This window comes from Octopus sinensis, linkage group LG22 (assembly GCF_006345805.1).
Source record: "Octopus sinensis linkage group LG22, ASM634580v1, whole genome shotgun sequence".
NCBI classification, from domain to species: domain Eukaryota; kingdom Metazoa; phylum Mollusca; class Cephalopoda; order Octopoda; family Octopodidae; genus Octopus; species Octopus sinensis.
In genome coordinates this window covers 21,769,050-21,796,549 of record NC_043018.1, presented here as the reverse complement: position 1 = coordinate 21,796,549, position 27,500 = coordinate 21,769,050, and the positions used below count along the sequence as shown (strand labels likewise).

Here is a 27,500-nt window from a genome sequence, read left to right as displayed (position 1 = left end):
CGTCTGCCGTTACGTGTTCTGGGTTCAAATTCCGCCGAGGTCGACTTTGCCTTTATCCTTCCGGGGTCGATAAAATAAGTACCAGTTAACACACTGGGGTCGATGTAAATGTAATCGACTTAATCCCTTTGTCTGTCCTTGTTTGTCCCCTCTATGTTTAGCCCCTTGTGGGTAGTAAAGAACATATATATATATATATATATATCATCCATCATCATCATCGATTAACGTCCGTTTTCCGCGCTAGCACGGGTTGGACGGTTTCGACCGGAGTCTGGGGAGAGCTAGGGACTGCCCCAGGCTCCAGTCTGGTCTGGCAGGTTTCTACAGCTGGATGCCCTTCCTAACGCCACCACATCCGCGAGTGTAGTGGGTGCTTTTTACGTGCCACCTGCACAGGTGCCAGAGGGTCTGGCATCGGCCACGTTCGGATGGGGCTTTTTATGTGGGGGATGGGGGGGGGGGGTGCGAATTTAGGGGAGCACCAGTGGGGAGGGGTGGTTCAGAGAAATGATGACAGGTTCTAGGCAAGTAGAACGTAGGATATAAGAGAGGGTAATATATATATATATATATTATATATATATATATATATAATATATATATATATATATATATAATATAATATAATTCTTTGTGAACTGAGTTCCCCATTGACAGATCACTAGTACGTCGGTGTGTATAAATTTAGGTGACCAGGGTTGTAGAGTTGTAGCAGATGCGGTGTTCAAATCCCACAGGCAATATTACAAATTTCTTTCCATCTTCTATATCATATATATATATGTGTGTGTGTGTGTGTGTATAATATATATTTGTATGTGTATGCTTATAAGCATGCCATCATAGTTTTAACATCCACCTTTCTCTGCTTGCATGGATCAGATGGAATCTGTTGCTGTACACTTTTTTTTTTTTACTACTGAACACTTTTTACTATGCCAACTCCGGTCTGTTTCCAAGCAAGATAATATTTCCCATCCCTGGATGTTCATGGCTGTTTGAAAAATGAAAGACTTGTATGAACATAACAATGGCACTTGTTTTAAAACTACTGCACATGTCAAAATGAAGAGAGAAGAGAGACACACACACCTATGTATTGTGTGTGTACTATATATATATATATATATATATATATAAGGCGGCGAGCTGGCAGAATCGTTAGCACGCCGGGCGAAATGCTTAGCCGTATTTCGTCTGCCGTTACGTGTTCTGGGTTCAAATTCCGCCGAGGTCGACTTTGCCTTTCATCCTTCCGGGGTCGATAAATTAAGTACCAGTTACACACTGGGGTCGATGTAAATGTAATCGACTTAATCCCTTTGTCTGTCCTTGTTTGTCCCCTCTATGTTTAGCCCCTTGTGGGTAGTAAAGAAATATATATATATATATATATCATCATCTCATCATCATCATCGATTAACGTCCGTTTTCCGCGCTAGCACGGGTTGGACGGTTTCGACCAGAGTCTGGGGAGCTAGGACTGCCCCAGGCTCCAGTCTGGTCTGGCAGTGTTTCTACAGCTGGATGCCCTTCCTAACGCCAACCACTCCGCGAGTGTAGTGGGTGCTTTTTACGTGCCACCTGCACAGGTGCCAGAGGGTCTGGCATCGGCCACGTTCGGATGGTGCTTTTTATGTGGGGGGGTGCCGAATTTAGGGGAGCACCAGTGGGGAGGGGTGGTTCAGAGAAATGATGACAGGTTCTAGGCAAGTAGAACGTAGGATATTAAGAGAGGGTAATATATATATATATATATATATATATATGTGTGGTGTGTGTGTGTGTGTATAAGCTTTCACTATTTTCCAAATCTATTTACAAGGCTTTGGTGGTAGTGGATTAGCAAAGTTTGTAGGAATAAAGGTTACCAGAATGCTGTAAGAGAGGTAAGGGATAAAGGTTTTAAATGAGGAAGCTGACAAAAACGCAAAATGCAGGAAGTGTCAAAACAGAAAATTATGTATTTCTCCATGTGAGGACATCTTGTAAAAATTTCATTGGTGTAGTTGAGTTAGACATTAGAGGCTTTTAAGCCTTGTAGAAGTCGTACTCTCTGTTAAAACAATCTGTACTTCTAAGCTCTGTTTACATAGACCTTTGGTTTCTTGAACACTTTTTCCATTTGAAAGTTATAATCAATTTTTCTTTCTTTCAAAGATTGTAAATGGTCTGCAAATGTCATAACTATATATTGGTTGGCCAAATATCGTCTTCACAGTGACCTTCAGCTAGGTCATCATGCTATAGTGTCTCTAAATGCACAGCTGTATATGTGTTGGCCGATATGTCGGTTTTATGTGAGCTTTTGCCTAAGATCCCTGTTCTGCCACATTTTCTCTCCTTCATAGGCCGGTATTTGTGATTATATGCATTCATACCTCTGTGTAGAGTAAGTATATGTAGGTGTGTAATTTTGTGCATATGTGTACCTAAATTTGTATGAAAGTACATGACTTAGTGAGTTAAAGTAACTGGCTCACTACTGTAATGTTATGAGTTCAATTCCTGGTAGCACGCTGTACCCTTGAGCAAGGCAACTTATTTCACATTGCTCCAGTCCACTCAAGCAAGCAAAAGAAAAAAGAAGTGTATCTGTAATTCAAAGGGCCAACCTTGTCACATTCTGTGTCATACTGAATATTCATGAGAACTGCTTTAATGGTAGTGCTCAGCCACTTGCTTGTTAATTCCATGGGCAAGCTGTTCTGTTCATCAGATCAGCTGGAACCCTCATCATTATAACTATAACAGGTGGAGTGCCAGTATGTATCCACTGTCATACACTTCTCTTTCATCTCTTCTGCTGACTCCATTCCCCCAAATCCCCAAAAACGATTTCATATATTTTTCCACCCCGTGTTCACCTATCTGAAGAACTGGCTACATGCTATGAAAACTCCGAAGTAAATGGATTCATCCCTTGGATTTTACATTACTGCTTGGATGTTTTGTTGTGTGCACATCCATACATGACCTCACGGTTGAGAAGTTCTTTCCTTTAATCACAAGTTCCTGGATTCTCTCCTACTGCATGGCATGCTTAGCAACTACATCATCATCATCATCATTTAACGTCCGTTTTCCATGCTGGCATGGGTTGGACGATTTTGACTGAGGGCTGGCGAACCAGATGGCTGCACCAGGCTCCAATCTTGATCTGGCAGAGTTTCTACAGCTGGATGCCCTTCCTAACGCCAACCACTCCGAGAGTGTAGTGCATGCTTTTTACATGCCACCGGCACGGGGGCCAGTCAGGCGGTACTGGCAATGACCTCGCTCGAATCTTTTTACATGTGCCACCGGCACAGGTGCCAGTGAAGCGACATTGGTAACGATCACCCTTGAATGGTGCCTTTTTAACGATTACTCAAATTGTAGCAAATATTAAAATAATATTTGCTATGATTCTGGGATCAGTCCCACTGTGTGGCACCTTGAGCAAGTATCTCTTACTATATCCTGAGGCCAACCAAAGCCCTCTTAGTGGATTAGGTAGGCGGAAACTGAAAGAAGCCTATCGTATATGTGTGTCTGTGTTTGTACCACTCCACTGTTTTACAACTGGTGTTGGTGTGTTTATGTCCCCGTAACTTAGCAGTTCGGCCAAAGAGACTGGTAGAATAAGTACCAGCTTTAAGAAGAAAGCATGAGTACAGGAGTTGAGTCAGTCAACTGAAAAATTCTTCAGGCGATGCCCCAGCATGGCCGTAGTCTAATGACTGAAACAAGTACAAGATGGATGATGTGTGTGTGTTTATGTATGTAGGTGTTTGCATTTATAAATCATAAATGTATTGTGTGTGTGTGGAGCTCCAGTGGTTGAATCAATATTCCATGATCTTGCAACCCCTGAGCAGCATTGCTACATGCTGCTGCTACTGCCATTGTTGTTTGCACATGTGCACCTCCCCATGTTTAGCCTCTTGTAAATCTTGAAATTCTGCCATCTGCACGTGAAGACTTCAGCGTACGTTCACAGTACATGCATAGGCTCACAATGCCCTATAGATAGTTAAATCTTCGTGTGTGTGTGCTTGTCTGTAGTTATATACATATAGATGTGTGTGTACATGTATGTATGTATATAAATGAACTTGCATACAATAACACAAGTATCAAAGAGTTCATATATATAATTGTCTGTAGATATTCATGTGCGTGTATTTGCATGTATGTACATTTAGACTAACTAATATATATATATATATATATATATACACACACATATATATATATATACACATATATATATATATATATATAGTTAATCATTATTACCATCATTGTTTAACATCCGCCTCCTATACTGGCATGAGTTGGGCATATAGATATATATACACACACACACACACACACACACACACACACATATATATATATACACACACACACACACATATATATATATATAGTAAATGAAAAACAGGACGCAATATATATATATATAGTAAATGAAAAACAGGACGCAATATATATATATATATATAATATATATATATATATATATATATATATATATATATATATATATATATATATGTGTGCATGTACATATGTGTAGAGACCATACCAAAGCAGACATTGGTGCACAATGCAGCCCTCCAACTCACTGTCAAACCATCCAACCCATGCCATGCCATCTTGGGAGATGGTCATTCAAAAATGCTAATGATAAAAAATGTGTGTGCTTATATATCTGCATGTGTGTTATGTATATATATATATAGATAGATAGATAGATATATACTTATGTAAGATTCAATTGAATCAAGGTATTTTAACATTCGGGACACCAAGAAAGAGTTGAGTTCAGCACATATGTGTATATATCACATACAAATACATCCGTACATAAACATGCATGTACATGTACACAAAAATATGCACATGCATATAAATACACATGTATATGTAAAGTTATACCCATGCATACTGGCATGCAGGTAGATGGTCGAATGCAAGTTCCAGATCCAATATAGGGAAGGTTCCAGATATGGTGTTTGCATAAAGTAAGAACAGAAATGAGTTAAAGGTTCAGTACAGCTGTTTCAGATGCTTCATATATATATGTATATATATATATATATATATTATATATATTATATATATATATATATAATATATATATATATATAGTGATAGTTCGATTACATCATGAAAAAAAGCCATTTTCTTTAGGTGATTGAAAATTTGGTTCAGAGTAAAAAAAATACCTCAAGATGTGGATTAACCTTCCCAGTTAGGCATCATTATAGGTGTGCATGTGTGTATGTATGTATATATAGATATATATACATACATACATACATATGAGAGACTTCTTTCAGTTTCCGTCTACCAAATCCACTTACAAGGCTTTGGTCGACCCGAGGTTATAGTAGAAGATACTTGCCCAAGGTGCCCCGCTGTGGGACTGAACATGGAACCATGTGGTTCGTAAGCAAGCTACTTACCACACAGCCACTCCTACATATATATATATATATAATATATATATACATATATATATATTTGTCTGGCTTTATTTTGTTTGTAGATGTGTGTGCTGTCATTTCATTACTTTAGGCCATATGCATGTCTCTCTTTAGGTTGTTTCTTTTTTGCCCTACATAAAGAAGAGCTGAGATTTCACGACCTGGGCGATGCTGGTTGCCTCAGTAAATTAGCTACAAAAGTTCTGTGTGTTTATTGAAATAGGGAGAATTGATTGATAATCAAGAATCCTTTATGCAAATTGTCTGGGACCAGAAAGGTTTTTTCTTCAGATTTCGAACAAAAGACGCTTGCACAAGGTGCCAAGCAGTAGAAGTGAACCCTGAAACCATGTGGTTCGGAAGCAAGCTTCTTACCACACAGCCATGCCTGTGTCTATATTTACATCTATGAAATGGGGGCAGCTTGAAGATGAGGCCTAAGTCTAAACACATCATCCATTTGCACCTAACAATTCTGCTTATCTGTTTACTGTGAACATAGATTTATAAATTTGTTCTTGTGCAGTTTCTCTTGACAGTTTCCCTTCTGGAACAGTTTGCTTTTCATCCAAACCAAATCTTTCCATTGTGCATACGCTCTCTCTTCAGCACAGTAAACACATAAAACATCTCTGCCATCAGTTTCACTTTTTTTATGTTTGTATTCTTTCCTTAACTACAACATCCTGATGTCTCTGTCTGTCTGTCTCTCTCTCTCTCTCTCTCTTTTTTTCTCTTTTAATTACTTTTCCAAATATTTTCCAAAATTTTCTATTCGTGATATTTCTCTCAAATATATTTCAGAATTTAGGAATAATTTTCAATTTTGTGTGCGTGTGCGTGAGAGAGAGAATGTGGGTGGGAGTGGATTTAGAAAAACAAAAACTGAAAGAAACCTGTTGTGTATGTGCATATTTATATGTGTGTATGTATGTATATATATGTATATATACATCAGATTAATCAGCCGAAATTGCGAGGATGATCTGGTTCTTGACTGAAGATTGAAGGCTTCAAATGTCCCGTCCATGTTTTTTGTATTGTCTTCTAAATGTTTTGCGTTCATGTCCCAGTTTGTATTTTTTTACATATACATATATATATATATATATATATATGTATGTGTGTGTGGGTAAACCATCATACAAGTAAGAAGCATGTCTGGCCATGGGTTACCTTGCTTAGAAACAAGTGAGGGTTGGCAGCAGAAAGGGCATCCAGCTATAGAAAATCCACCTCAACAAATTCTGTCCGAACCATGCAAACATGGAGAAATGGACATGTCTGCTTTTCCAGGTTGGGTTGGACAGGAATTTTAGAAGCAACATTTCATGGCCAGATGCCTTTCTTCAACCCAACCCTTTTATTAATTCTCACAACATGCATGGATCCCATGTACCCATTCTAAGAATTGGATGTACACACACACACACACACACGCACACACATATTTGTCTTCTTGTGTGTCTGACAAATATTTCTCAAGAATATTTGGATATTTGATTAGTGGTGCTGGCACCACATAAGAAGCACCCTTCCCAGCCCCACGTAAAAGCACCCAATATATTCTATAAAGTGATTGGCATTAGGAAGGGCATCCAGCTGTAGAATCCATTCCAAAACAAACAACTGATGCCTCGTGCAACCCTCCAGCTTGCCAGATCCTGTCAAACCATCCCACCCATGCCAATATGGAGAATGGCTATTAAAAGATGATGATATCGTAAACTACTACTACTACTATTATCATTATTAGTCTATGTACAAATTTTTGCTGTATTGTTGTTTAGACTATATGATCTAGCGTATGGCTAGAATTTATTCTAAATATATCTATTCAGGTAATGTTGCATTTTTTTAATTAAATTTAATTAACATAATTACCATGCGAGTTTAATTATATTCATCTGCTTGAGATTAGTTGTAACCATCCATCAATGACGTACCATGTGGATAGAATTGCTGTTTCAGTATGTTGCAGTTCTGTGGAATAAATAGACAATAATTAAAGAATTTTGTTTTCAAATTCCAAAGAATCTGGGATTGGTTGTGTAAGAATTGTGTAGTTATGGTTTTGGAATTTTTTTTTTTTTTTTACGTTTTGATTTTAGTTTTTAATGAAGTAAAGAAAATATAATGAGAAAAAAAGTTTTAGAAATACATTAAAAATAAATCTGGTTAAGCATAGCATTGCTATATATATTATTATTCATGTTGAAGTTTCAGATTTCTTTTTTTGTCGTTAGCTTCTATTTCTTATATTTATGAGATATGTGGATGTGTGTAGGTATGTGTAGATGTGCTAAAATACTCCAGTGCCTTCAGTACCTCGGGCTATGGGCTTTCTCCAGACATCCCAATTGTTCGCTTTGCTCTTAGCTCCCATTGCTGTCGTGCCATCCTGGAACATACTACACCATGTCATTCTTCATCTTCCGCTCAGTCTTTTTCGTACTTGTGGCCGATGCCAGTGGCATAAAAAGGCATCGTTCGAATGTTGAGCCTCACAGAGGCAGTGACAAGCAACTGAGACCGTTGGCAATATACCATGCTTAAGAAGTCCTGTCAAGCCAAGTGAAATTCTAGTAATGGCTAATGACTGCCACATAACTGGCACCTGTGCCAGTGACTCATAAAAAGCACCCACTATATTCTTGAGGTGGTTGGCATTAGGAAGAACATCCGAATGTAGAAACCATGCCAAATCAGATTGGAACCTGGTCAAACTGTCCAACCTATACGGGCATGGAAAACGGACATTAAATGGTAATGATTATTTATATATACATATATATAGGAGTGACTGTGTGGTAAGTAGCTTGCTTACGAACCACATGGTTCCGGGTTCAGTCCCACTGCGTGGCACCTTGGGCAAATGTTTTCTACTATAGCCTCGGGCCGACCAAAGCCTTGTGTGTGAATTTGGTAGACAGAAACTGAAAGAAGCCTGTCGTGTATATATTATGTATGTGTGTGTGTGTGTCTGTGTTTGTCCCTCCAACATCGCTTGACAACCGATGCTGGTGTGTTTAAGACCCCGTAACTTAGTGGTTCAGTAAAAGAGACCGATAGAATAAGTACCAGGCTTACAAAGAATAACTCCTGGGGTCGATTTGCTCGACTAAAGGCAGTGTTCCAGCATGGCCATAGTCAAATGACTGAAACAAGTAATATAGAGTATATATAATATAAATACATATATATATATATGTTTATAATCACCCCACATTATTTTATGGTTAATACCAGATAGTTTTCTGGTGCATCTAAGTTAAGTGCCGCATTCAAGTGAATTCAATAGAACTCACTTGAATCTTAATTGCTTTTACTGTATATGTATATATATATATATATGTGTGTGTGTGTGTGTGTATATATATACATACATATATATACATATATACATAAATAATAATGATCATTAATTACCTCCCCTTAGATTTTTCTACTTGTTGAATCATTCTTTCATAAATTCCACACACAACATGGACAAAAAAATTCTTTGTTTAAGAAAATAAGTAATTAAAATAATTTTAATGTCATCATTAGTGAAAGCAAAACCAGTCGACAAACACAATATAAAATATATCAAAAAATATATTAAAACTGTATAAAGTGGTGCGCATTTTCCTTCTTTAATTTCTTATATATATCGCTTCACTTTAATCACTTTGAACGACCAGTCCGTCAGGCGTCCATTTGACACCGCTGGTCACAGCATGCTGTCCACTCCTCTCTGGATCGCGCCTTTCTCATCCACGTGATCCTAATCGTCCTCCTGAAATCGTAACTCCACCGTCGTGGAGGTCTTCCGGGTGGTTCTTTCCTGCTCATGCGGGTACCACTCGACAACTGCGTGCGTCCACCGATTATCGGTGAGCCGGGCGACGTGTCCAACCCATCTATACTTGCTGCGTGTATACTCTGCGATGACATCTCTCACGCCGGACTTCTTTCTGATGATCTTGCTACTTATGTGCTCTCTCAACGAGATACCAAGCATTGACCATTCCATGGCTCTTTGAGCCATTACCAGTCTTTGCTCTTCTCTCTTTGTGGTAGCCCATGTTTCACTACCATATAACATTGCAGGCAGAACTGCAATATATAATATATATAAATATTATATATATATATATATATATATATATATATATACACACATACATATATGTATATTCACTCACCTTCATAGTCTGTATTGTGGTATATAATTTCAGGAAAGGTCAACATTACCTTTCTTTCTTCAGTCATTCCTTAAAGTAAATACGGTTCGAAGTGTGGGGTGGTGTGTCAATATAATCAGTCTAACAACACTGATGACAAGTGCTACCCCGGTATGTAACTAAGAACCTCACCTCTGCCTTTACTTTGACCTCTCCTCCATCAATATTAACTTCATAGCCTCAAATCTACTCTGACACTAACCTCACCTTTACATCATCTCCATCCCTGCCCCAACTTCACATCCACTCTAATACCCACATGATCTCCACCCTCACATCAACCTCACCTCCATTTTCCTCAGCTCAACACTGAATTTAAAATCACTTCAGTAAATTTTTTTCATTTTAATGTATTAGGCGTAGGAGTGGCTGTGTGGTAAGTAGCTTGCTTACGAACCACTTGGTTCTGGGTTCAGTCCCACTGTGTGGCACCTTGGGCAAGTGTCTTCTACTATAGCCTCGGGCCGACCAAAGCCTTATGAGTAGATTTGGTAGATGGAAACTGAAAGAAGCCCGTCGTATATATATATATATTATATATATATATATATATATATATATATATATATAATATATATATATATATATATATATATATATATATATATATATACACACATACATATTGTATATTCACTCACCTTCATAGTCTGTATTGTGGTATATAATTTCAGGAAAGGTCAACATTACCTTTCTTTCTTCAGTCATTCCTTAAAGTAAATACGGTTCGAAGTGTGGGGTGGTGTGTCAATATAATCAGTCTAACAACACTGATGACAAGTGCTACCCCGGTATGTAACTAAGAACCTCACCTCTGCCTTTACTTTGACCTCTCCTCCATCAATATTAACTTCATAGCCTCAAATCTACTCTGACACTAACCTCACCTTTACATCATCTCCATCCCTGCCCCAACTTCACATCCACTCTAATACCCACATGATCTCCACCCTCACATCAACCTCACCTCCATTTTCCTCAGCTCAACACTGAATTTAAAATCACTTCAGTAAATTTTTTTCATTTTAATGTATTAGGCGTAGGAGTGGCTGTGTGGTAAGTAGCTTGCTTACGAACCACTTGGTTCTGGGTTCAGTCCCACTGTGTGGCACCTTGGGCAAGTGTCTTCTACTATAGCCTCGGGCCGACCAAAGCCTTATGAGTAGATTTGGTAGATGGAAACTGAAAGAAGCCCGTCGTATATATGTATATATATATATATAGATATATATATATATATATATATGTATGTGTATATGTTTGAGTGTCTGTGTTTGTCCCCCCAACATCGCTTGACAACCGATGCTGGTGTGTTTAAGTCCCCATAACTTAGCGGTTCAGTAAAAGAGACCAATAGAATAAGTACTAGGCTTACTAAGAATAAGTCCTGGGGTCGATTTGCTCGACTAAAAGGTGGTGCTCCAGCATGGCCACAGTCGAATGACTGAAACAACTAAAAGAGTAAAAGAGAGATTAATTTATATTTCAATGTAAGTTGGTTCAGGCACAGGCATAGCTGTGGTATAAGAAGGTTACATGCCAACTACATTGTTCCAGGTTCAGTCCCACTGCGTAGCAACTTGGATAATGGTCTTCTACTATAGCCTTGAGCCAACCAAAGCCTTATCAATAAATTCAGTAAATGGAAACTGGCATAAGCCTGTCGTGTGTGTGTTATTGCCTCATAACAATTGGTGTTGCGACCTCGGCGGAATTTGAACTCACAAAGTAACGACAGACGAAATACCACGAAATGCTTAGTGGTATTTCATCTGTCGTTACGTTGTGAGTTCAAATTCCGCCGAGGTCGACTTTGCCTTTCATCCTTTCGGGGTCGATAAATTAAGTACCAGTTACGCACTGGGGTCGATGTAATCGACTTAATACCTATGTCTGTCCTTGTTTGTCCCCTCTGTGTTTAGCCCCCTTGTGGGTAATAAAGAAATAGGTATGTTTATAACTTAGTAGTTCAGCAAATGAGACTGATAGAATAAGTACCAGGCTGTTCATAATCAACAACATCTACTCGCAATACCAGAAGGCGCACACTCTCCTACCCTGATGTAATCTCCAGGGATACAGGCATCCAGCAACAGGACCCCCATAATGCCATGATGGACCGTGAAGTCTGGCGTAGCATGGTAAATTCCATTGTCTTGACCACGGTCGAACAATGATGATGATGACCAGGCTGTTTTTTAAAAAAAAAAAGTATTGTAGTTTGATTCAGTCAACTAAAAATTATTTGAGGCAGTGCTCCAGCATGGCTGCAGTCTATTGGCTGCAGTCTATTGACTGGAACAAGTGAAAAATAACATAATTAAATTTATGACCCACCAACTTAAATCAGCCCCTCTATGTTATTTTCCTTTAGTGATTTTTATTATAAATTTCAAACATACAGACTGGTTGGTTGGCTGGCTGGTCAATTCTATTGTATAGAATACACCTTTTCTAATATTATTATTTTTCCTGCATTTTGTTGGGATGGTGGGATATAAGAAACTTATCTTTAGGGTCACACAGGCACACGAAACCGGTTTCTCTTGGTTTCTATTGTGGCCTGCTTTATTGAAAACGAAATTGTATGCAGGAATTCAAAGCATTAGAGACAATGTAGTGTGAGTGTGTATGTACAAAAAAATAAGGTGACATTTTCTATTAGACTTTCCTGTAATGTCAGCAGAGTTCTCTTTTGTGATAGTGGAAGACTGTGAAACCAAACCACACACATATTATAACTACAAAGACATTATTGTTAGTACAGTGCTTTGTTAGTTGCCAGAGATTTTATTAATAAAGCAGTTTAAAACATCTCTCTCTCTCTCTCTCTCTCTCTCTCTCTCTCTCACTTTTATTTTCACACATTGCTGTGCTGCATAGGAGATGTAGTTTCTGAATAAAAGTAAGCTTGAGCTAATCCTTAGAAAGGGTTTCTCACTGTCGACAACAGCTGCACTGATTGAAATATGTGAGTGTGTGTGTGTGTTTAAAAAATACACACACACACACACACACACGCACGTGTGTGTATGTGCCAGTATATATATATATATAATATATATATATATATATGTATTTATGTATAAAATCATTTCACATCAGTTTTCCCTGGTATGGGTTCAACAGTGCTCTTCTAGTACAATAATACCTCACCACCTGTCACAGGTCTTGGGTCTTTGTCACAACAGAAGGAAAACCTGACAAACTCTGTTGATGTGTATCTTGGTTTGTTTTGGTTTTTTGGTTGGGTGGCTCTTCCCCATGTTTATAACCAGCTGGATGGATGTCCTTCCTATCACCATCCTTTTTCATAATAGGGACCGAATACTTTTTATTGTGCTCACCACCACTAGCATCATGGTTAACCCCACCTTAAGTTGAGTTAATTTTTTGGCTCAGAAAGCAAAAAGCAAGGCCATGTAGGGGGACATGGAGTTATGTACAGGGAGGGTGTTCATGCAAAGAGTTCAGGCCATTTCTGGTCAAGAGAGACTTTGAACCGAGCGGGATTTACTGCTCCTTGTAGGCAGATTGCCTTCACTACAACTTGTAGTGACTAACTTCCTTCCTTATTTGTTAAATGGTTAACTTACAGGACATGAAAGAACACAACATAAACCAACAATCATATGTCTGCTTTCCATGCTGGCATGAGTTGGACAGTTGTAAGCCCAATACTTATTCTCTTGGTTCTTTTGCTGAACCACTAAGTTGCGGAGACATAAACACACCAACATCGGTTGTCAAGCAATGAAGTGGGGACAAACACAGACAAACATATATGCACACACACACACAACTGGATTCTTTCAGTTTGTCTACCAAATCCACCCACTAGGCGCTGGTTGGCCCAAGGCTATAGTAGAAGACGCTCGCCCAAGGTGCCATGCAATGGGACTGAACCTTGAACCTGGAACCATGTAGTTGGTAAGCAAGCTACTTACCATATAGCCACTCCTGCGCCTGTATATATAATACCTGTAGTTGTAATTCCAAGGGCCAGCTTTGTCACACTCGTGTGTCACTGTGATTCTACCCTGGGGATTACATTAAAAGCTACAAGTGTCTGGAATATGCAGCTCCTTACACTACAATGGGTGCATATTTCCATTGATTGAACTTCAGGAATACTCATTGCAGGGGCAAAGAACTGGTGAAGGATTCATTTACATGCTTGAACGACTCAGTGTTGAAAACAAATTGGTTTCTACTTAATTTTCTCGAATCACTCACCAGAACAGATATATTTGCTGCTTGTAAAACCTTATTTAAAGTAGCATGCCAAATATGTTTATTGGCAGAAATTTTGTACAAAGTCTGGCTATAAATAAGGGTGGTGTTTCACCCTAGAAACAAAATTCTATTGTAGTGAGCCTCTCTCTCTCTCTCTCTCTCTCTCTCTCTCACTCTCTCTCCCCTTCCCCTTCCTCAGGAAAGAACTGAATTGTTTCACAATAAACTTTTGGCAGATTTTGTAGGGGCTTATGTTTGATAAAATGTGTGGCATTGTGTAAACCGAAGCTCTATAGTGATGCTTCTGTTATTGATTCCTTTTCCATAACAATAACAACAGCGTTATTTCTTTTTACCATTTAATATGAAACTTTTCCTGGAATCTGTGAACTCGCTCGATATCGGGTTTGTTGAAGCTTTACACAAAACGAAACACAACTCGTTAATGTGCTTAGGAGTATCTTTAATTTATCTTTTACTTGTTTCAGTCATTAGACTGCGACCATGCTGGGGCACTGCATTGAAGGGTTTTTAGTCAAATGTATCAACCCCAATACTTACTTTTTTTTTTTTTTACTATAAGCCTGGAACTACTTATTCTATCAGTCCCTTTTGCCAAACCGCTAAGATACAGGGATGTAACCACACCAACACTGGTAGCAGTGGGGACAAAGACAGACACAATCACACGCACACACACATACATACGCACACACACACACACACACACATACATACGCACACACACACACACACATATATATATATAAATATAAAAATACAAACTGGGACAAGAACACAAAACATTTAGAAGATGATACAAAAAATATGGACGGGTCATAAGCCTTCAATCTTCAGTCAAGAACCAGACCATCCTCCCAATTTCGGCTGATTAATCACACACACACACACACACATATATATACATACATACAACAGACTTCTTTCAGTTTCTACCAAATCCACTCACAAGGCTTTGGTCAGCCTGAGATTATAGAAGACACTTGCCTAAGGTGCCACACAGTGGGACTGAACACAGAACCATGCAGTTAGGAAGCAAGCTTCATACCACACAGCCATGCCTGTGCCTAAGTATGTTAGTGTCTGCCCCCTCTATCTTGTTTCAGTCATTCAACTGCGACCATGCTGGAGCACCACCCGAGGAATATTTTAATTGAATAAATCGACCCTAGTACTTGAATATCTTTTTGCTAAGCCTGGTATTTATTCTGTCGGTCTCTTTTGCCAGACCGCTAAGTTAAACACACCAACACCAGTTCACAATCTTTTTAATTAATCCTGCACAATCTCGTAGCTTTAAGATTTCAATGATGTGACAGCTTATTTTGAAATGACATTGTAGAGTAGGTGTGAGAAGCCAGATCTGACCAGTTTTAACAGAACAAAATATTTAAGCCAAATTGACCAGATTAGAATGCTAAATGGCTAAGGTGGTAAGTAGATTAGCAGAATCGTTAGTGTCAGAACATGCTTTGCCAAATGCATTTTGGCTCGTTACACTCTGTGTTCAAATCCACCGATACCAACTTTGCCTTTCTTCCTTTCGGGACTGATAATATAAAGTACCAATCAATTATTGGTATCGGTGTAATCAACTTACCCGTTCCTCTTCAAATTTGCTGGTCTTGCCTCAACTTACAATTAAGAAGCCAACAAGGGAGTTTCTATGTTGCTTGACCTGCTAGAAACAGCAGCTAAACAGCCTCGTATCTTTCCCTACCAAAGTTGAATCCTTCTATGCCTTTATTTCTATCCAAATGCAATGTCAGTAAGGTTTCAGTTAATTTTGAAAATAAATAGTTGAAGTACTTTAGTGTGTATTTGGTTGATTCTTAGTACATTACGTGGCATGGTCGTGGCTGTATGGTTGAGAAGCTTGCTTTCTAACCATGTGGTCTTGGGTTCAGTCCCACTGAGCAGCACCTTGGGCAAGGCTCTGCCCCAGATCAATGCCTTATGAGTGGATTTGGTTGACAAAAACTGAAAGACGCCCATCATCTATTGTGTGTGTGTGCTTTTGACTTGATATCATGTGATAGTTGTAGACAAGCATCATTGTCATACAATGGGTTTTTCATTTCCAGTCTCCTGTGACAAACATGTCTGGGCATGGGAAAAATATCACCTTGCTTGGAAACTGGTGAGGGTTGGTAACAATAAGGGTATCCAACTGTAAAAAATTTGCCTCAGCAAATTCTGTCTGACTCATGCAAGCATGAAAAGTGGATGTTAAATGATGATGATGATGGTATGCTGGTATTTGAAGCATACAAAAAAATAAGTCTTATGTAAATTTATGACATAAGGTTATTATGCGTCTGAGAGCCGACAAGAGGCCTGAGGTGGGTCAGCTGTTCACGAAAAGAAGAGGATGGGGTGGTTGTCCCTTGAATGTCTTTGATATTGATCTATTGGATCAGGGCTGACCTAGCGCTAAATAATAATTTACCATTTAAAATATCCCTAGAAAGAGTAGATTGCAGCAAACGTTCCAAAATATTGTTTAAGCTGCCTCTCTCTACAGCAAACTACGAATATCTTCAAAGTTAATTGTTTGGCTGGAGGCCATGATTGAATTTGGTTCACAATTATAACTACTGCTGCTGCTGCTGCTGCTGCTGCTGCTGCTGTTGTTGTTGTTGTTGCTGCTGCTGCTGCTGCTGCTGCTGCTGTTGTTGTTGTTGTTGTTGCTACTGATGCTGCTGTTGTTGGCTTTAGTTCTCAGTTGAAGACAATTCATTTATAATTGATAATACGTTTAGTCCTGATTTACATATCTTTACTGCTTTTAGTATGTTGTTTAACCCAAGGAGAGCTCAGAACAAGCAAACCTGTAAACAAGGCATTCCAGCCATGACCAGCCTTGTCTCTTATTCATTCCATCCATAATCAATATTACTCTCTAGGTTCCAACCTTGACCTTCTCAGTACCACCCTGGTCTTAAATCATGTCTTTGTGTTACAAAATGAACATGTTACAGGTTTCCACCTTGTCCCAAAGTTAAATCTGAAAGCGCCACTTTTTGACAGTCACGATAAACCCATAGGCCTCCCTTTCTCTGCGGATACAAGCCTCCTATTTTAATTGAAGACCAACTCCAAAGGTGACCTCGAGAGCATCTGTTTCCACAGTAAATAGTATATGTTCATTACTGGGGGTGAGTTACTTAACTCAATAGTGTTTTGTTTGAGCATCTTATTCACATTTAATTAAACTTTGTAATAAAATGATTTTAAACGCTTAAGGAATTCTGTAATTGTAGGTTAGATATCTGGAGAAAACTCTGAATGGATCTATTTTTAACAAGACCAAAGATCATACCTGCACCTCCAGGTGTAGTTGGGGGGGCCACTGAATTCAACATTAATCAGAGGAATGTTCAGTCAGAAAGGGAACACTAAAAATAACATTTGAGCTGCAGTTATTTTTATGACAGGCTTCCATTCACATCTACTGAAAGATCTACCAGAGATAGCAGTTTACAAAGAATTCCTAGCAATAACAGTAGCAGGAGGTTCAACCGTTTCCATTGTCAGGCACTTTTATTGTTATAAACTTTTTTGACTGTAAACCTGCTGTGTGTGACCAGCAGTTGACATGCAAATTTTTAAAAGGTATGTCTATGGGTTGGTTATCTCACCTTCAGTGAAACAAGTATCACTGTTCTGTTAAGTATACTCTTACTCTTTTACTTGTTTCAGTCATTTGACTGCGGCCATGCTGGAGCACCACCTTTTAGTACTTATTCTATCAGTCTCTTTTTGCCGAACCGCTAAGTGACGGGGACCTAAACACACCAGCATCGGTTGTCAAGCAATGCTAGGGGGACAAACACAGACACACAAACACACACACATATACATATATATATACATATATACGACAGGCTTCTTTTAGTTTCCGTCTACCAAATCCACTCACAAGGCATTGGTCGGCCCGGGGCTATAGCAGAAGACACTTGCCCAAGATGCCACGCAGTGGGACTGAACTCGCAACCGTGTGGTTGGTTAGCAAGCTACTTACCACACAGCCACTCCTGCGCCTATAGTGTGGAGACATTGGTTAGAAATTAGCCGCCAAATCCCTCTCTAATCACTCCCTTTTGTGTTAAATCAGGAGAGAGCATATTAGATGAAGACAGGATGGCCATTGCGGGAAGCACCGGATCAGGGCTTACCTGGGAGCTAAACAACAATGAAGATCACTACTCTTTGAATAGATGGTATAAAGCGTTAACCTTTTTTTAATCGTCAAGTTGAAGAAGGAAGGGTGGTTCCCTTAATTCCAACCGGACTTTTGAAACTTTTATTTTATGGTCATGTTGAAGAAGGAAGGGTGGTTCCCTTAATTCCAACCAGACCTTTGAAACTTTTATTTTATGGTCATGTTGAAGAAGGAAGGTGGTTCCCTTAATTCCAACCGGACCTTTGAAACATGTGAGAAGCGGACTAGAGGAAGAAACCACAACTGATGGGTTATTATTGCTAACCACTACATCAGTCATCTCTGTTAGTAGTCACAGCTCGAAGACAACAACTGTGAGTAGATCTAACAGCAAACGGAGGGACATTACTCACGTCACACTGACCAATACCTTGTTCTATCTAGTGGCATATCACTATTAAAGGATCTCTCTCTTCCACCTGTATTCTCTAGCCAAAAAGCAGTATAAAGCATCACACTCCACTAATCAGAAACATCCTGATCGTAGTTTGTACAGTTACAGAAGCAAGTTCTCCGACTGTATTGAACAGTTCTGATGAGAATATAAGTTAGCCCTTAAGCATTTAAACTGGCCGTATCAAGCCTAAATATTCCACCTGTTCTATATTCAGCCTCTCGTACCTACTCTACAGTGTTATTCAAAACAATGTGAATTAAATAAGTATTACATTTGATAGTAACCTTAATGCTAAAGGACTAAAATACAAAAGAATTAGCTGTTATTATAGACCAGTGCTTTTCAAACTTTTTGCTGGAGCAGAACCCCAAGGAAACATTCCACTGGCTCGAGGAACCCCTGTGCAATAATTTAATAGTCTTATGCACACATATCTGCACAGGAGAATTAAAAATTACTGCCGATTTTAGCAGTTTTGTAACTTCTTGCGGAACCCCTGGACTGTACTGGCGGAACCCTAAGGTTCCGCAGAACCCTGGTTGTAAACCACTGTTATAGACGAAGATCTAATTTTTTTGGATGCTCTGTAATTTGGAATAACAATAATGATGTTGGACTAGTGTGGCTTTCATTAAATGTAGCTTACATTGTGATTATGTGTTCTTCTCCCAAAAGACATCTTCAACGATTCCCTCTTTTCACTTCTATATTTGTGGAATTTATAATCTTCTGCTATAAATGTGGAATTTATCATCTATTTATCAATTCTCAGATAACTACTACTCTGGCACTTTTAACCTGAAGCTTTCTTCCAACTAATACTGTTTTATACAATCTCTTAACTTATTGATATATATATTCTTTATATTCTTCTACTAATATACAATTGGGCAAGCGTCTTCTACTGTAATCCCAGGATGGCCAAAGCCTTGTGAGTGGTCTTGGCAGGCAGAAACTAAAAGAAGCCTGTTGTGTTTGTATTTCTTTGTCTTGAAGTCACATACTTATTGTAAACAAATGTCACCATCATATAAGTGGGTGCTTTTTGTTTGCAATCTCTCATGATGACATGTCCAGCCATTGTGCTGGTCATGTTCAAAAGATCATGGGAAATATTCTTTGTTTGGAAATAATTGAAGGTTGGTGACTTGAAGAGCACCTGGATGCTCTTGTGCCTCAATGAATTTTATCTGACCCGTGCAAGCATGGGAAAGAAGATGTTAAAATGATGAGATTTTATATATATATATATATATATATATATACACACACACACATAGTGGTTGTGTGGTAAGTAGCTTGCTTACCAACCACATGGTTCTGGGTTCAGTCCCACTGCGTGGCATCTTGGGCAAGTGTCTTCTGCTATAGCCCCGGGCCGACCAATGCCTTGTGAGTGGATTTGGTAGACGGAAACTGAAAGAAGCCCGTCGTATATATGTATATATATGTGTGTTTGTGTGTCTGTGTTTGTCCCCCTAGCATTGCTTGACAACCGATACTGGTGTGTTTATGTCCCCGTCACTTAGCGGTTCAGCAAAAGAGACCGATAGAATAAGTACTGGGCTTACAAAGAATAAGAAGTCCCGGGATCGATTTGCTCGACTAAAGGCTGTGCTCCAGCATGGCCGCAGTCAAATGACTGAAACAAGTAAAAGAGTAAAGAGTACATCATTTTCTTTCTTCTACATTTATACCCATCCATCTTTCTGTATCTCTCTTTCTTTCTGATCTTCCGTCTTCCCCTAACACACACACACACACATTCAAATAAGGATTTTTTTTCTTCCCCAGGAACATCTGAATTTTTTTTTTATATCTATTTTACATAAAAAAAAAAAAAAACTATTCTAACATAAAACATGGGTGGGATGTTATTTTTCTGTTCGTGTTTTGTGTATGAACTGATGTTGGTGGTGTTGTAAGTATTTTTACAGCTGGATGATGGTGGTGGTGGTGGTGGTAGTGGCAGTGGCGATGGTAGCAGTAGTGAGCCTCCTACCACCACCACCACCACCACTCTGTACAAGGAGGGCTGGGGTAGTGGGAATGTTGTCTATTTTTAGCCAGACAGACTGGGGCACAAACACAAGAAGAATGTATCTTGTTCTCTCACATGCATACACTCTGCAGACACAGTGGCTGTAGTGAGGTTTGAACTGTTGACTTTATAAAGCCAGCGTTCCACTAATCTAACGCTCACCGTAGGGTTTTCAGTCCAATGACGGGTCAACATCTCTCATTGTCATTATCAACAACACTTTTATCAGTTTTGATCGAGGTCATCCTAACTTAGACCATGTTTACTCAAGTCACATATTGTCATTAACCAAGTTGTTGTTATTGTTACATAATGTATATTGTTGTTTGTTCTGTCCCAGCTTTTGTTTATCTAAGTATATCTAGTTGGTGTTTAGCCAAGGTCAACTTCAATCCAACATAATATCAAAGGTATTCCACCCATCACCCTCTATACTTTTTATTCTAAATCTTATATCTAGGGCTACATTATCTAGTATCCTTCAGTTTTATTGTTTGTTTGTTTTTAAACAGTAGTGTATGAGTTGAGATCCAACTGCTTTTTCTAGCGGGTTAACCAACTTTATAGAAGCTCTTATCATTAGCTTGAATATTCATACGTGCCTATAACACCTACCTAGGTGGTCTGTGGGAGACATCCAACGAAAATACCTAAATTGATACGTTTCCTACATATCTTTCCTACCTGCTTGTCTCTGTACATGGCGGTTTCTTACAGAGTTTCTTTTGATTTTAAATATTTCTGTCTGTTAATAGCGATATTGATGTCACTGTTACTGACTGATGTTGTTACATCACTGGGCACAGATCTGCTCTACTACATGTGTGTATACAGAGTTCTTTACATTGTGTGTTTCAGAGAGAAATAGTATGTTGCAATGTTTGTTGTCATCATCATCTATTGATTATAATTTACACTTGCCTCAAACATATTGACAGGTGCTCCAGATATCCTATCCATCCTCATTGTCCCAAGTTCATCAGCAGTCATGGTACAATTGTCCTCCTCCAGAGTCTTGGCCATTGTTTTGGTAGGACACTTCTAGAGGTCATCTGTCCTACAGGTCAGTACCCAAATGGTGATTTGGCCGGCAGGCAACTCTTGTTGTCTCAGACAGTACATGACAAGCTACAGCCATATTCCTGCTAGTCTCTTGGTCCCCTTGGGAATGGGTAGGAATCAACATAAGGATTGTTCCATGGTCACTTTCTGCAGCCATTGAGGGACTTGGCCAAACGTTCATGGCCATAAAGGAGATTGTTGATGCCTATTAAATGTTCAGTGGCAAGAGAGGAAGAGGCCGACCAAGAACCCGCCGGCTTGACACCATCAGGAGTGATACCGGAATGGACATAGCCAGTCTGAAAGAAGCGGCCCAGGATAGAACTGACTGGAGGACACTGATCCAACGAGTGACTGAGAGTCGACTTCGACTGAGCGGATAGATGGGGATGGGATGTGTGTGTGTGTGTGTGTGTGTGTATATATATATATATATATATATATATAGCGAGGCTCACCAATGGAGAAGTTCTTAAGCAGATAAGGCCGAAAATGTCGCTAGAAGCTAAGGATCACCAAGCATAGATTGGCATATTTCGGTCATATTACGCGGAGAAAATCCCTGGAGAAGGACATCATGCTCGGAATGGTTAGTGGCAAGAGAGGAAGAGGCCGACCAAGAACCCTCTGGCTTGACACCATCAGGAGTGATACCGGAATGGACATAGCCAGTGTGAAAGAAGCGGCCCAGGATAGAACTGACTGGAGGACACTGATCCAATGAGTGACCGAGAGTCGACTTCGACTGAGCGGATAGATGGGGATGGGATGTGTGTGTGTGTGTGTGTGTGTGTGTGTGTATATATATATATATATAGCGAGGCTCACCAATGGAGAAGTTCTTAAGCAGATAAGGCCGAAAATGTCGCTAGAAGCTAAGGATCACCAAGCATAGATTGGCATATTTCGGTCATATTACGCGGAGAAAATCCCTGGAGAAGGACATCATGCTCGGAATGGTTAGTGGCAAGAGAGGAAGAGGCCGACCAAGAACCCTCTGGCTTGACACCATCAGGAGTGATACCGGAATGGACATAGCCAGTCTGAAAGAAGCGGCCCAGGATAGAACTGACTGGAGGACACTGATCCAACGAGTGACCGAGAGTCGACTTCGACTGAGCGGATAGAGAGATTAAATACTATATAAAGTTGACTTTGACAATATCAGTGAAACCTGTCTGCATCTCCTCAACATATCATCTCTGACATCTGGACATCAAGACATCTGGACATCTGGACATCAAGACATCTGGACATCAAGACATCTGGACATCAAGACATCATAGGTGCAATATATAAAATCCAACACTACTTACCATGTGTAAGTGTCCCGTATTTATGTGGTTTCTCTCTGTCAGTTTCCTCACATTTTATATTGACGGCTTTTATCTTTTACTCGTTTCAGTCATTGTACTGCAGCAATGCCGGGGCACCAACTTGGAGCATTTAGCCAAACAAATCAAACCCAGTACTTTTATTTTTAAGTCTGGTACTTATTCCATCAGTCTTTCCGCTGAACTGCTAAGTTATTGGGGACACAGACCAGCCAACACCATTTGTCCAACAGCAGTGAGGGACAAACACAAGGACACTCACATACAATGGACTTGTTACAATTTAGGTCTGCCAAGTCCACTGACAAAGCTTTGGTTGATCCAGGGTTAAATGGAAGACACTTGCCCAAGGTTCCACACAGTGGGACTGAACCCGGAGCCATATGGCTGGAAAGCAAACTTCTTACCACACAACCATGTCTATGTCTGGCATTATTCTCACTTTGACTGTCTCCCATATTGCTATAGCTTTGTCTCTGTATTTTTCACATATTGCATGTACCTTCTTTGATAGCATAAAAGATGTCCAGGCATATTAGGCACACTCCAATTCCAGTAGCACATATTCAAGAAAGAAAAAAAAAACGCTTTCAATACATTAAGATGGGAGGACCAACTTCACGTACAGGACCCTAGGATAATTTTTTGAGGAGTGTTTTTTTTTTGTTTTGGCAGCAGGACAGTGAATGTTATATGTGATAAAGGCGGCGAGCTGGCAGAAACGTTAGCACACCGGGCGAAATGCGTAGCCGTATTTCGTCTGCCGTTACGTTCTGAGTTCAAATTCCGTCGAGGTTGACTTTGCCTTTCATCCTTTCGGGGTCGATAAATTAAGTACCAGTTACGCACTGGGATCGATGTAATCGACTTAATCCGTGTGTCTGTCCTTGTTTGTCCCCTCTGTGTTTAGCCCCTTGTGGGTAGTAAAGAAATATATATGTGATAAACCATATCACTGAGCCTTTGTCTATCCAGTTTCTTCGCATGATTTCGTGTACCTCATGTTACTGTGAGTTTCATCCTGGCATTTCCTCACTATGTTTTTTTAATGTGTGCCATCTGTTTTCTATGTCAATACAGTAATACTGGTTAGTTTTCCAGTGTACACAGCTACCAGGCTGTTGTCCTTGTTCACAGACACTTATATTTTGTCAAGACTGGACGACCAGAGACGACAACGACGACGACGATGATGATGATGTTATTGTGTTCTATGTTTTTGTCTCCATATAATCTGCAGACATATCCTGTGGATGTAATTCTCAGGTGTAATAAGTGATATAAATGACAATTAAATGGTTATAACTGAAATTAAAACCAGTGCGTAGACATGGTTACATAAATAAATAAATGTAATTGATTTCTATTGACAACTTACAAGACACAGAAGTTTTAGAGCATTGGACAGACTGCTTTGCAGTGTTTAGGCACATTCTGAGTTCAAATTTCACCAAGGTCAGTTTAGTCTGTCTGTCATCCTTCTGGAAATCAATAAGTTCCAGTTTAGTTTCAGGAGTCGATATAATCAATTCTTTTTGCTTCAAAACTTGTGACCCTCACTCTCTCTCTGTATATTAGAAATCATGTTTTTATTAAGCAGACAATAGTATTGGTTGCCATTGACAGTCATAGATATTCTTACTTCTCTCCACTTAGTTTTTGAACTCTCTTACAATAAAGAGTAAAAAATATCTATTTTTTCCCCCTATCTATTTAGCGTATTTCAGCCATTGTCTCTGTCTCTGTTTGAATTTGCCCTCCTCTCCTGTAAAGTATTTTTATTGAATTTGCCAATTTTCTACAAAAATGGAAAGCATAAACGCTTTGTGTTCTCATACAAAGGCGGTGCTCCAGCATGGCCGCAGTCAGATGACTGAAACAAGTAAAAGAGTAAAAGAGTATACATTCCTAAACCATGAGGGTCAGCTGAAAAGTTCATAGGCTGACCAATATACTCTCTCGGAATGTGACAAAATGAAGTTTATTTTCGACACAGTCCCCTTTACAATCTACCCACTGCTTCCACCAGTGTTGCAGTGCCTGGATACCATTGGTGAAGAAGCTTTCACTATCACTGCAATACTGGTTCGCATCCAAGTGTTTTTTCATGTTTGGGCCAAATTAGGAAAACAGGGAAGGTGATCAACCAGTTCAAAACCACATTCACACACAACAGCCATTGAAAGCAAGGACTTTTATGCCGGAGCATTGTCCTGATGAAACCAGGGTCCTTTTTGTCAGTTTTCCTGAGCATTTGGTCCTGATAGCCTTTTGTAGCTGCTTCAGCAAAATGGCATAGTACTCTCCATTGATGGTGTGACCCTTTCAAGGATAATTCAATGAATATAATGCTTTTTGCATCTGAATAAATCTGAGGCCATCACCCTCCCTGCACATGAAACAACCTTGACCTTCTTTGGAGCAGGTGAGGAGGGCAGTTTCCACTGCATGGATTGTTTCTTTGTTAATGGGTTGACTAGTGCTTGTTTGACTTGTTAGAAACAACAGAGAAATATCCCTCAAACCATATCATATGATTTAAAAAAAAAAAAAGCCACATTCAAGAATGTAGTCCAGGGAACTCTTCTTGCAATAAGAAGACTGGATGATCATAGCTGGAACACATTTGATCAGAAATTTGCTGGGTCAAGGGTAACTTAGAGCTAAACAGCATCAGTAAATGGGATGGTCATATCTGAAATACTTTTGATCATAGGATTGTTGGATGTTGGATCAAGTCTGAACTAGAGCTCAAAAATAATAGTAGATGCTCACTCTGGCTGTTGCTGAAATACCTTTGATAATTGAGTATGCTGGATGAAGACCAACCTAGGGTTAAACAGAAACAACAACAGCTATTGTTGTTTGCTATGTATGTCTACATTGGTAACTTTATATTAGTTATCCAGTCACATTAGTTCTGTTCAGTTGTCTGCCTATGATCTAGCTCTGTCTTTTTTGATACACTCTATCTTAAAAGCAATCATTGTCCTCTCCTTCTGCTTTGTTTCACTGTATTTTCCAGCATACAACTCAACATAGTATATAGCGTAAACATTCAAATATTGTCGCTATCTTTCCAAATCCTGTTGCATTTCACATGGAATTTTTGTCTTGGCGTATAGGCCCTGCTGTACTATTTCGCCACAACTTTCTCTCACCCTTACTTCTGGCCTGCTCGCTTAGCCAGCAGGGTGGCATCATTTGAAGGCTAAAACAATGCAAAGCGCATTGTGACCAGCGGTGTGTAGCAACATCTGATAGCCTGGTTGGTCATGGTGATAAATATTACACATATAAAGCAAAATTTTCACAGTTGTTTCATAATTTGATTCCAAATTCTACACCTGTTTCATCATTTTAAATACAAACATCAGCCATATAATTATGTAATTAATATTTAAAAATACATAATTAATTTAGTAATGGTACTTTGATATTCATATTTCAGTTTTATTTCTTGATGAAAGAGTTTATCTAGTATATCTTAAATTAATTATATTTTTGTATTTGTTAAATGAGTATGTTGATGATGATGTTTGTGTGTTAATTGTTGAAACAGATGTAGAACTTAGAATTAAATTGTGAAACATCTGTGAAACCTTTTTTTTTTATTATTCTGAATATGTTACTTTGAACATTCAGCCAACATATATATACAAATATGCAAATTCATTTCGCTTATGATTATTGCATCATAATAATGTATTGGAGTCTAACGATATGTTAAAAAGAAATGAGCTCTTAAATTTGGTGGACATATATTTTATTGTTCTTCAGTACTAACTCATTATATGCATATATATTGCTGCAGTATTTTTATTCTGTAGATATATTTTTTCACCGCCTCTTACATACATACATACATACATACATACATACATACATACATACATATATATATGTATATATATGTATATATGTGTGTGTGTGTGTATATATATATGTATAGAAATTAAATATAAATTACAAAATGGGACAAGAACGCAAAAACACACAAAGAGACGACACAAAAAAACAGAAGGGTCATTCAAAGCCTCTAATCTTCAGTCGGGAACCGGATCATCTTAGCAATTTCGGCTGATTAATCCTGATATCGTTCCGATACGGCCAGCCCCAAAGAAAAACTAAATAAAACAAAGTGGAGTTGTAAGGTACTGCACGAGTGGAATTATATATGAAAGAAGGTTTGAAAATGCAATTTTAAAAGATGTTTATTTACTTGACCGGTTTCACTTTTTTTAGAAAAAGATTGTCAAAAGTAACATGTAAAAACTTTGTTGTGTTAGGTACTGGTTGTCACAAAATATTACAATACATATATATACATTCTTTGATGATAATAAGAACATGTTAAAAACAGTTTGCAAGGGAAAATCTTTGGAAAATATAAAAAAATTTGACCAGCTCATTAAAATAAACCTCCTTTCATATATATATATATAAATATAATAGTATTCCAAGGATTTAGTATTTCT

The 27,500-nt window shown here is 38.8% G+C and overlaps 1 protein-coding gene across 2 annotated transcripts in view; it reads left to right on the top strand.

Moving 5' to 3' along the window:
* LOC115223194 (cell wall integrity transcriptional regulator CAS5-like) overlaps positions 1 to 27,500 on the top strand; it is a 102,456-nt gene that overhangs the window by 45,784 nt on the left and 29,172 nt on the right. The gene's annotated exons all lie outside the window — the stretch shown is intronic.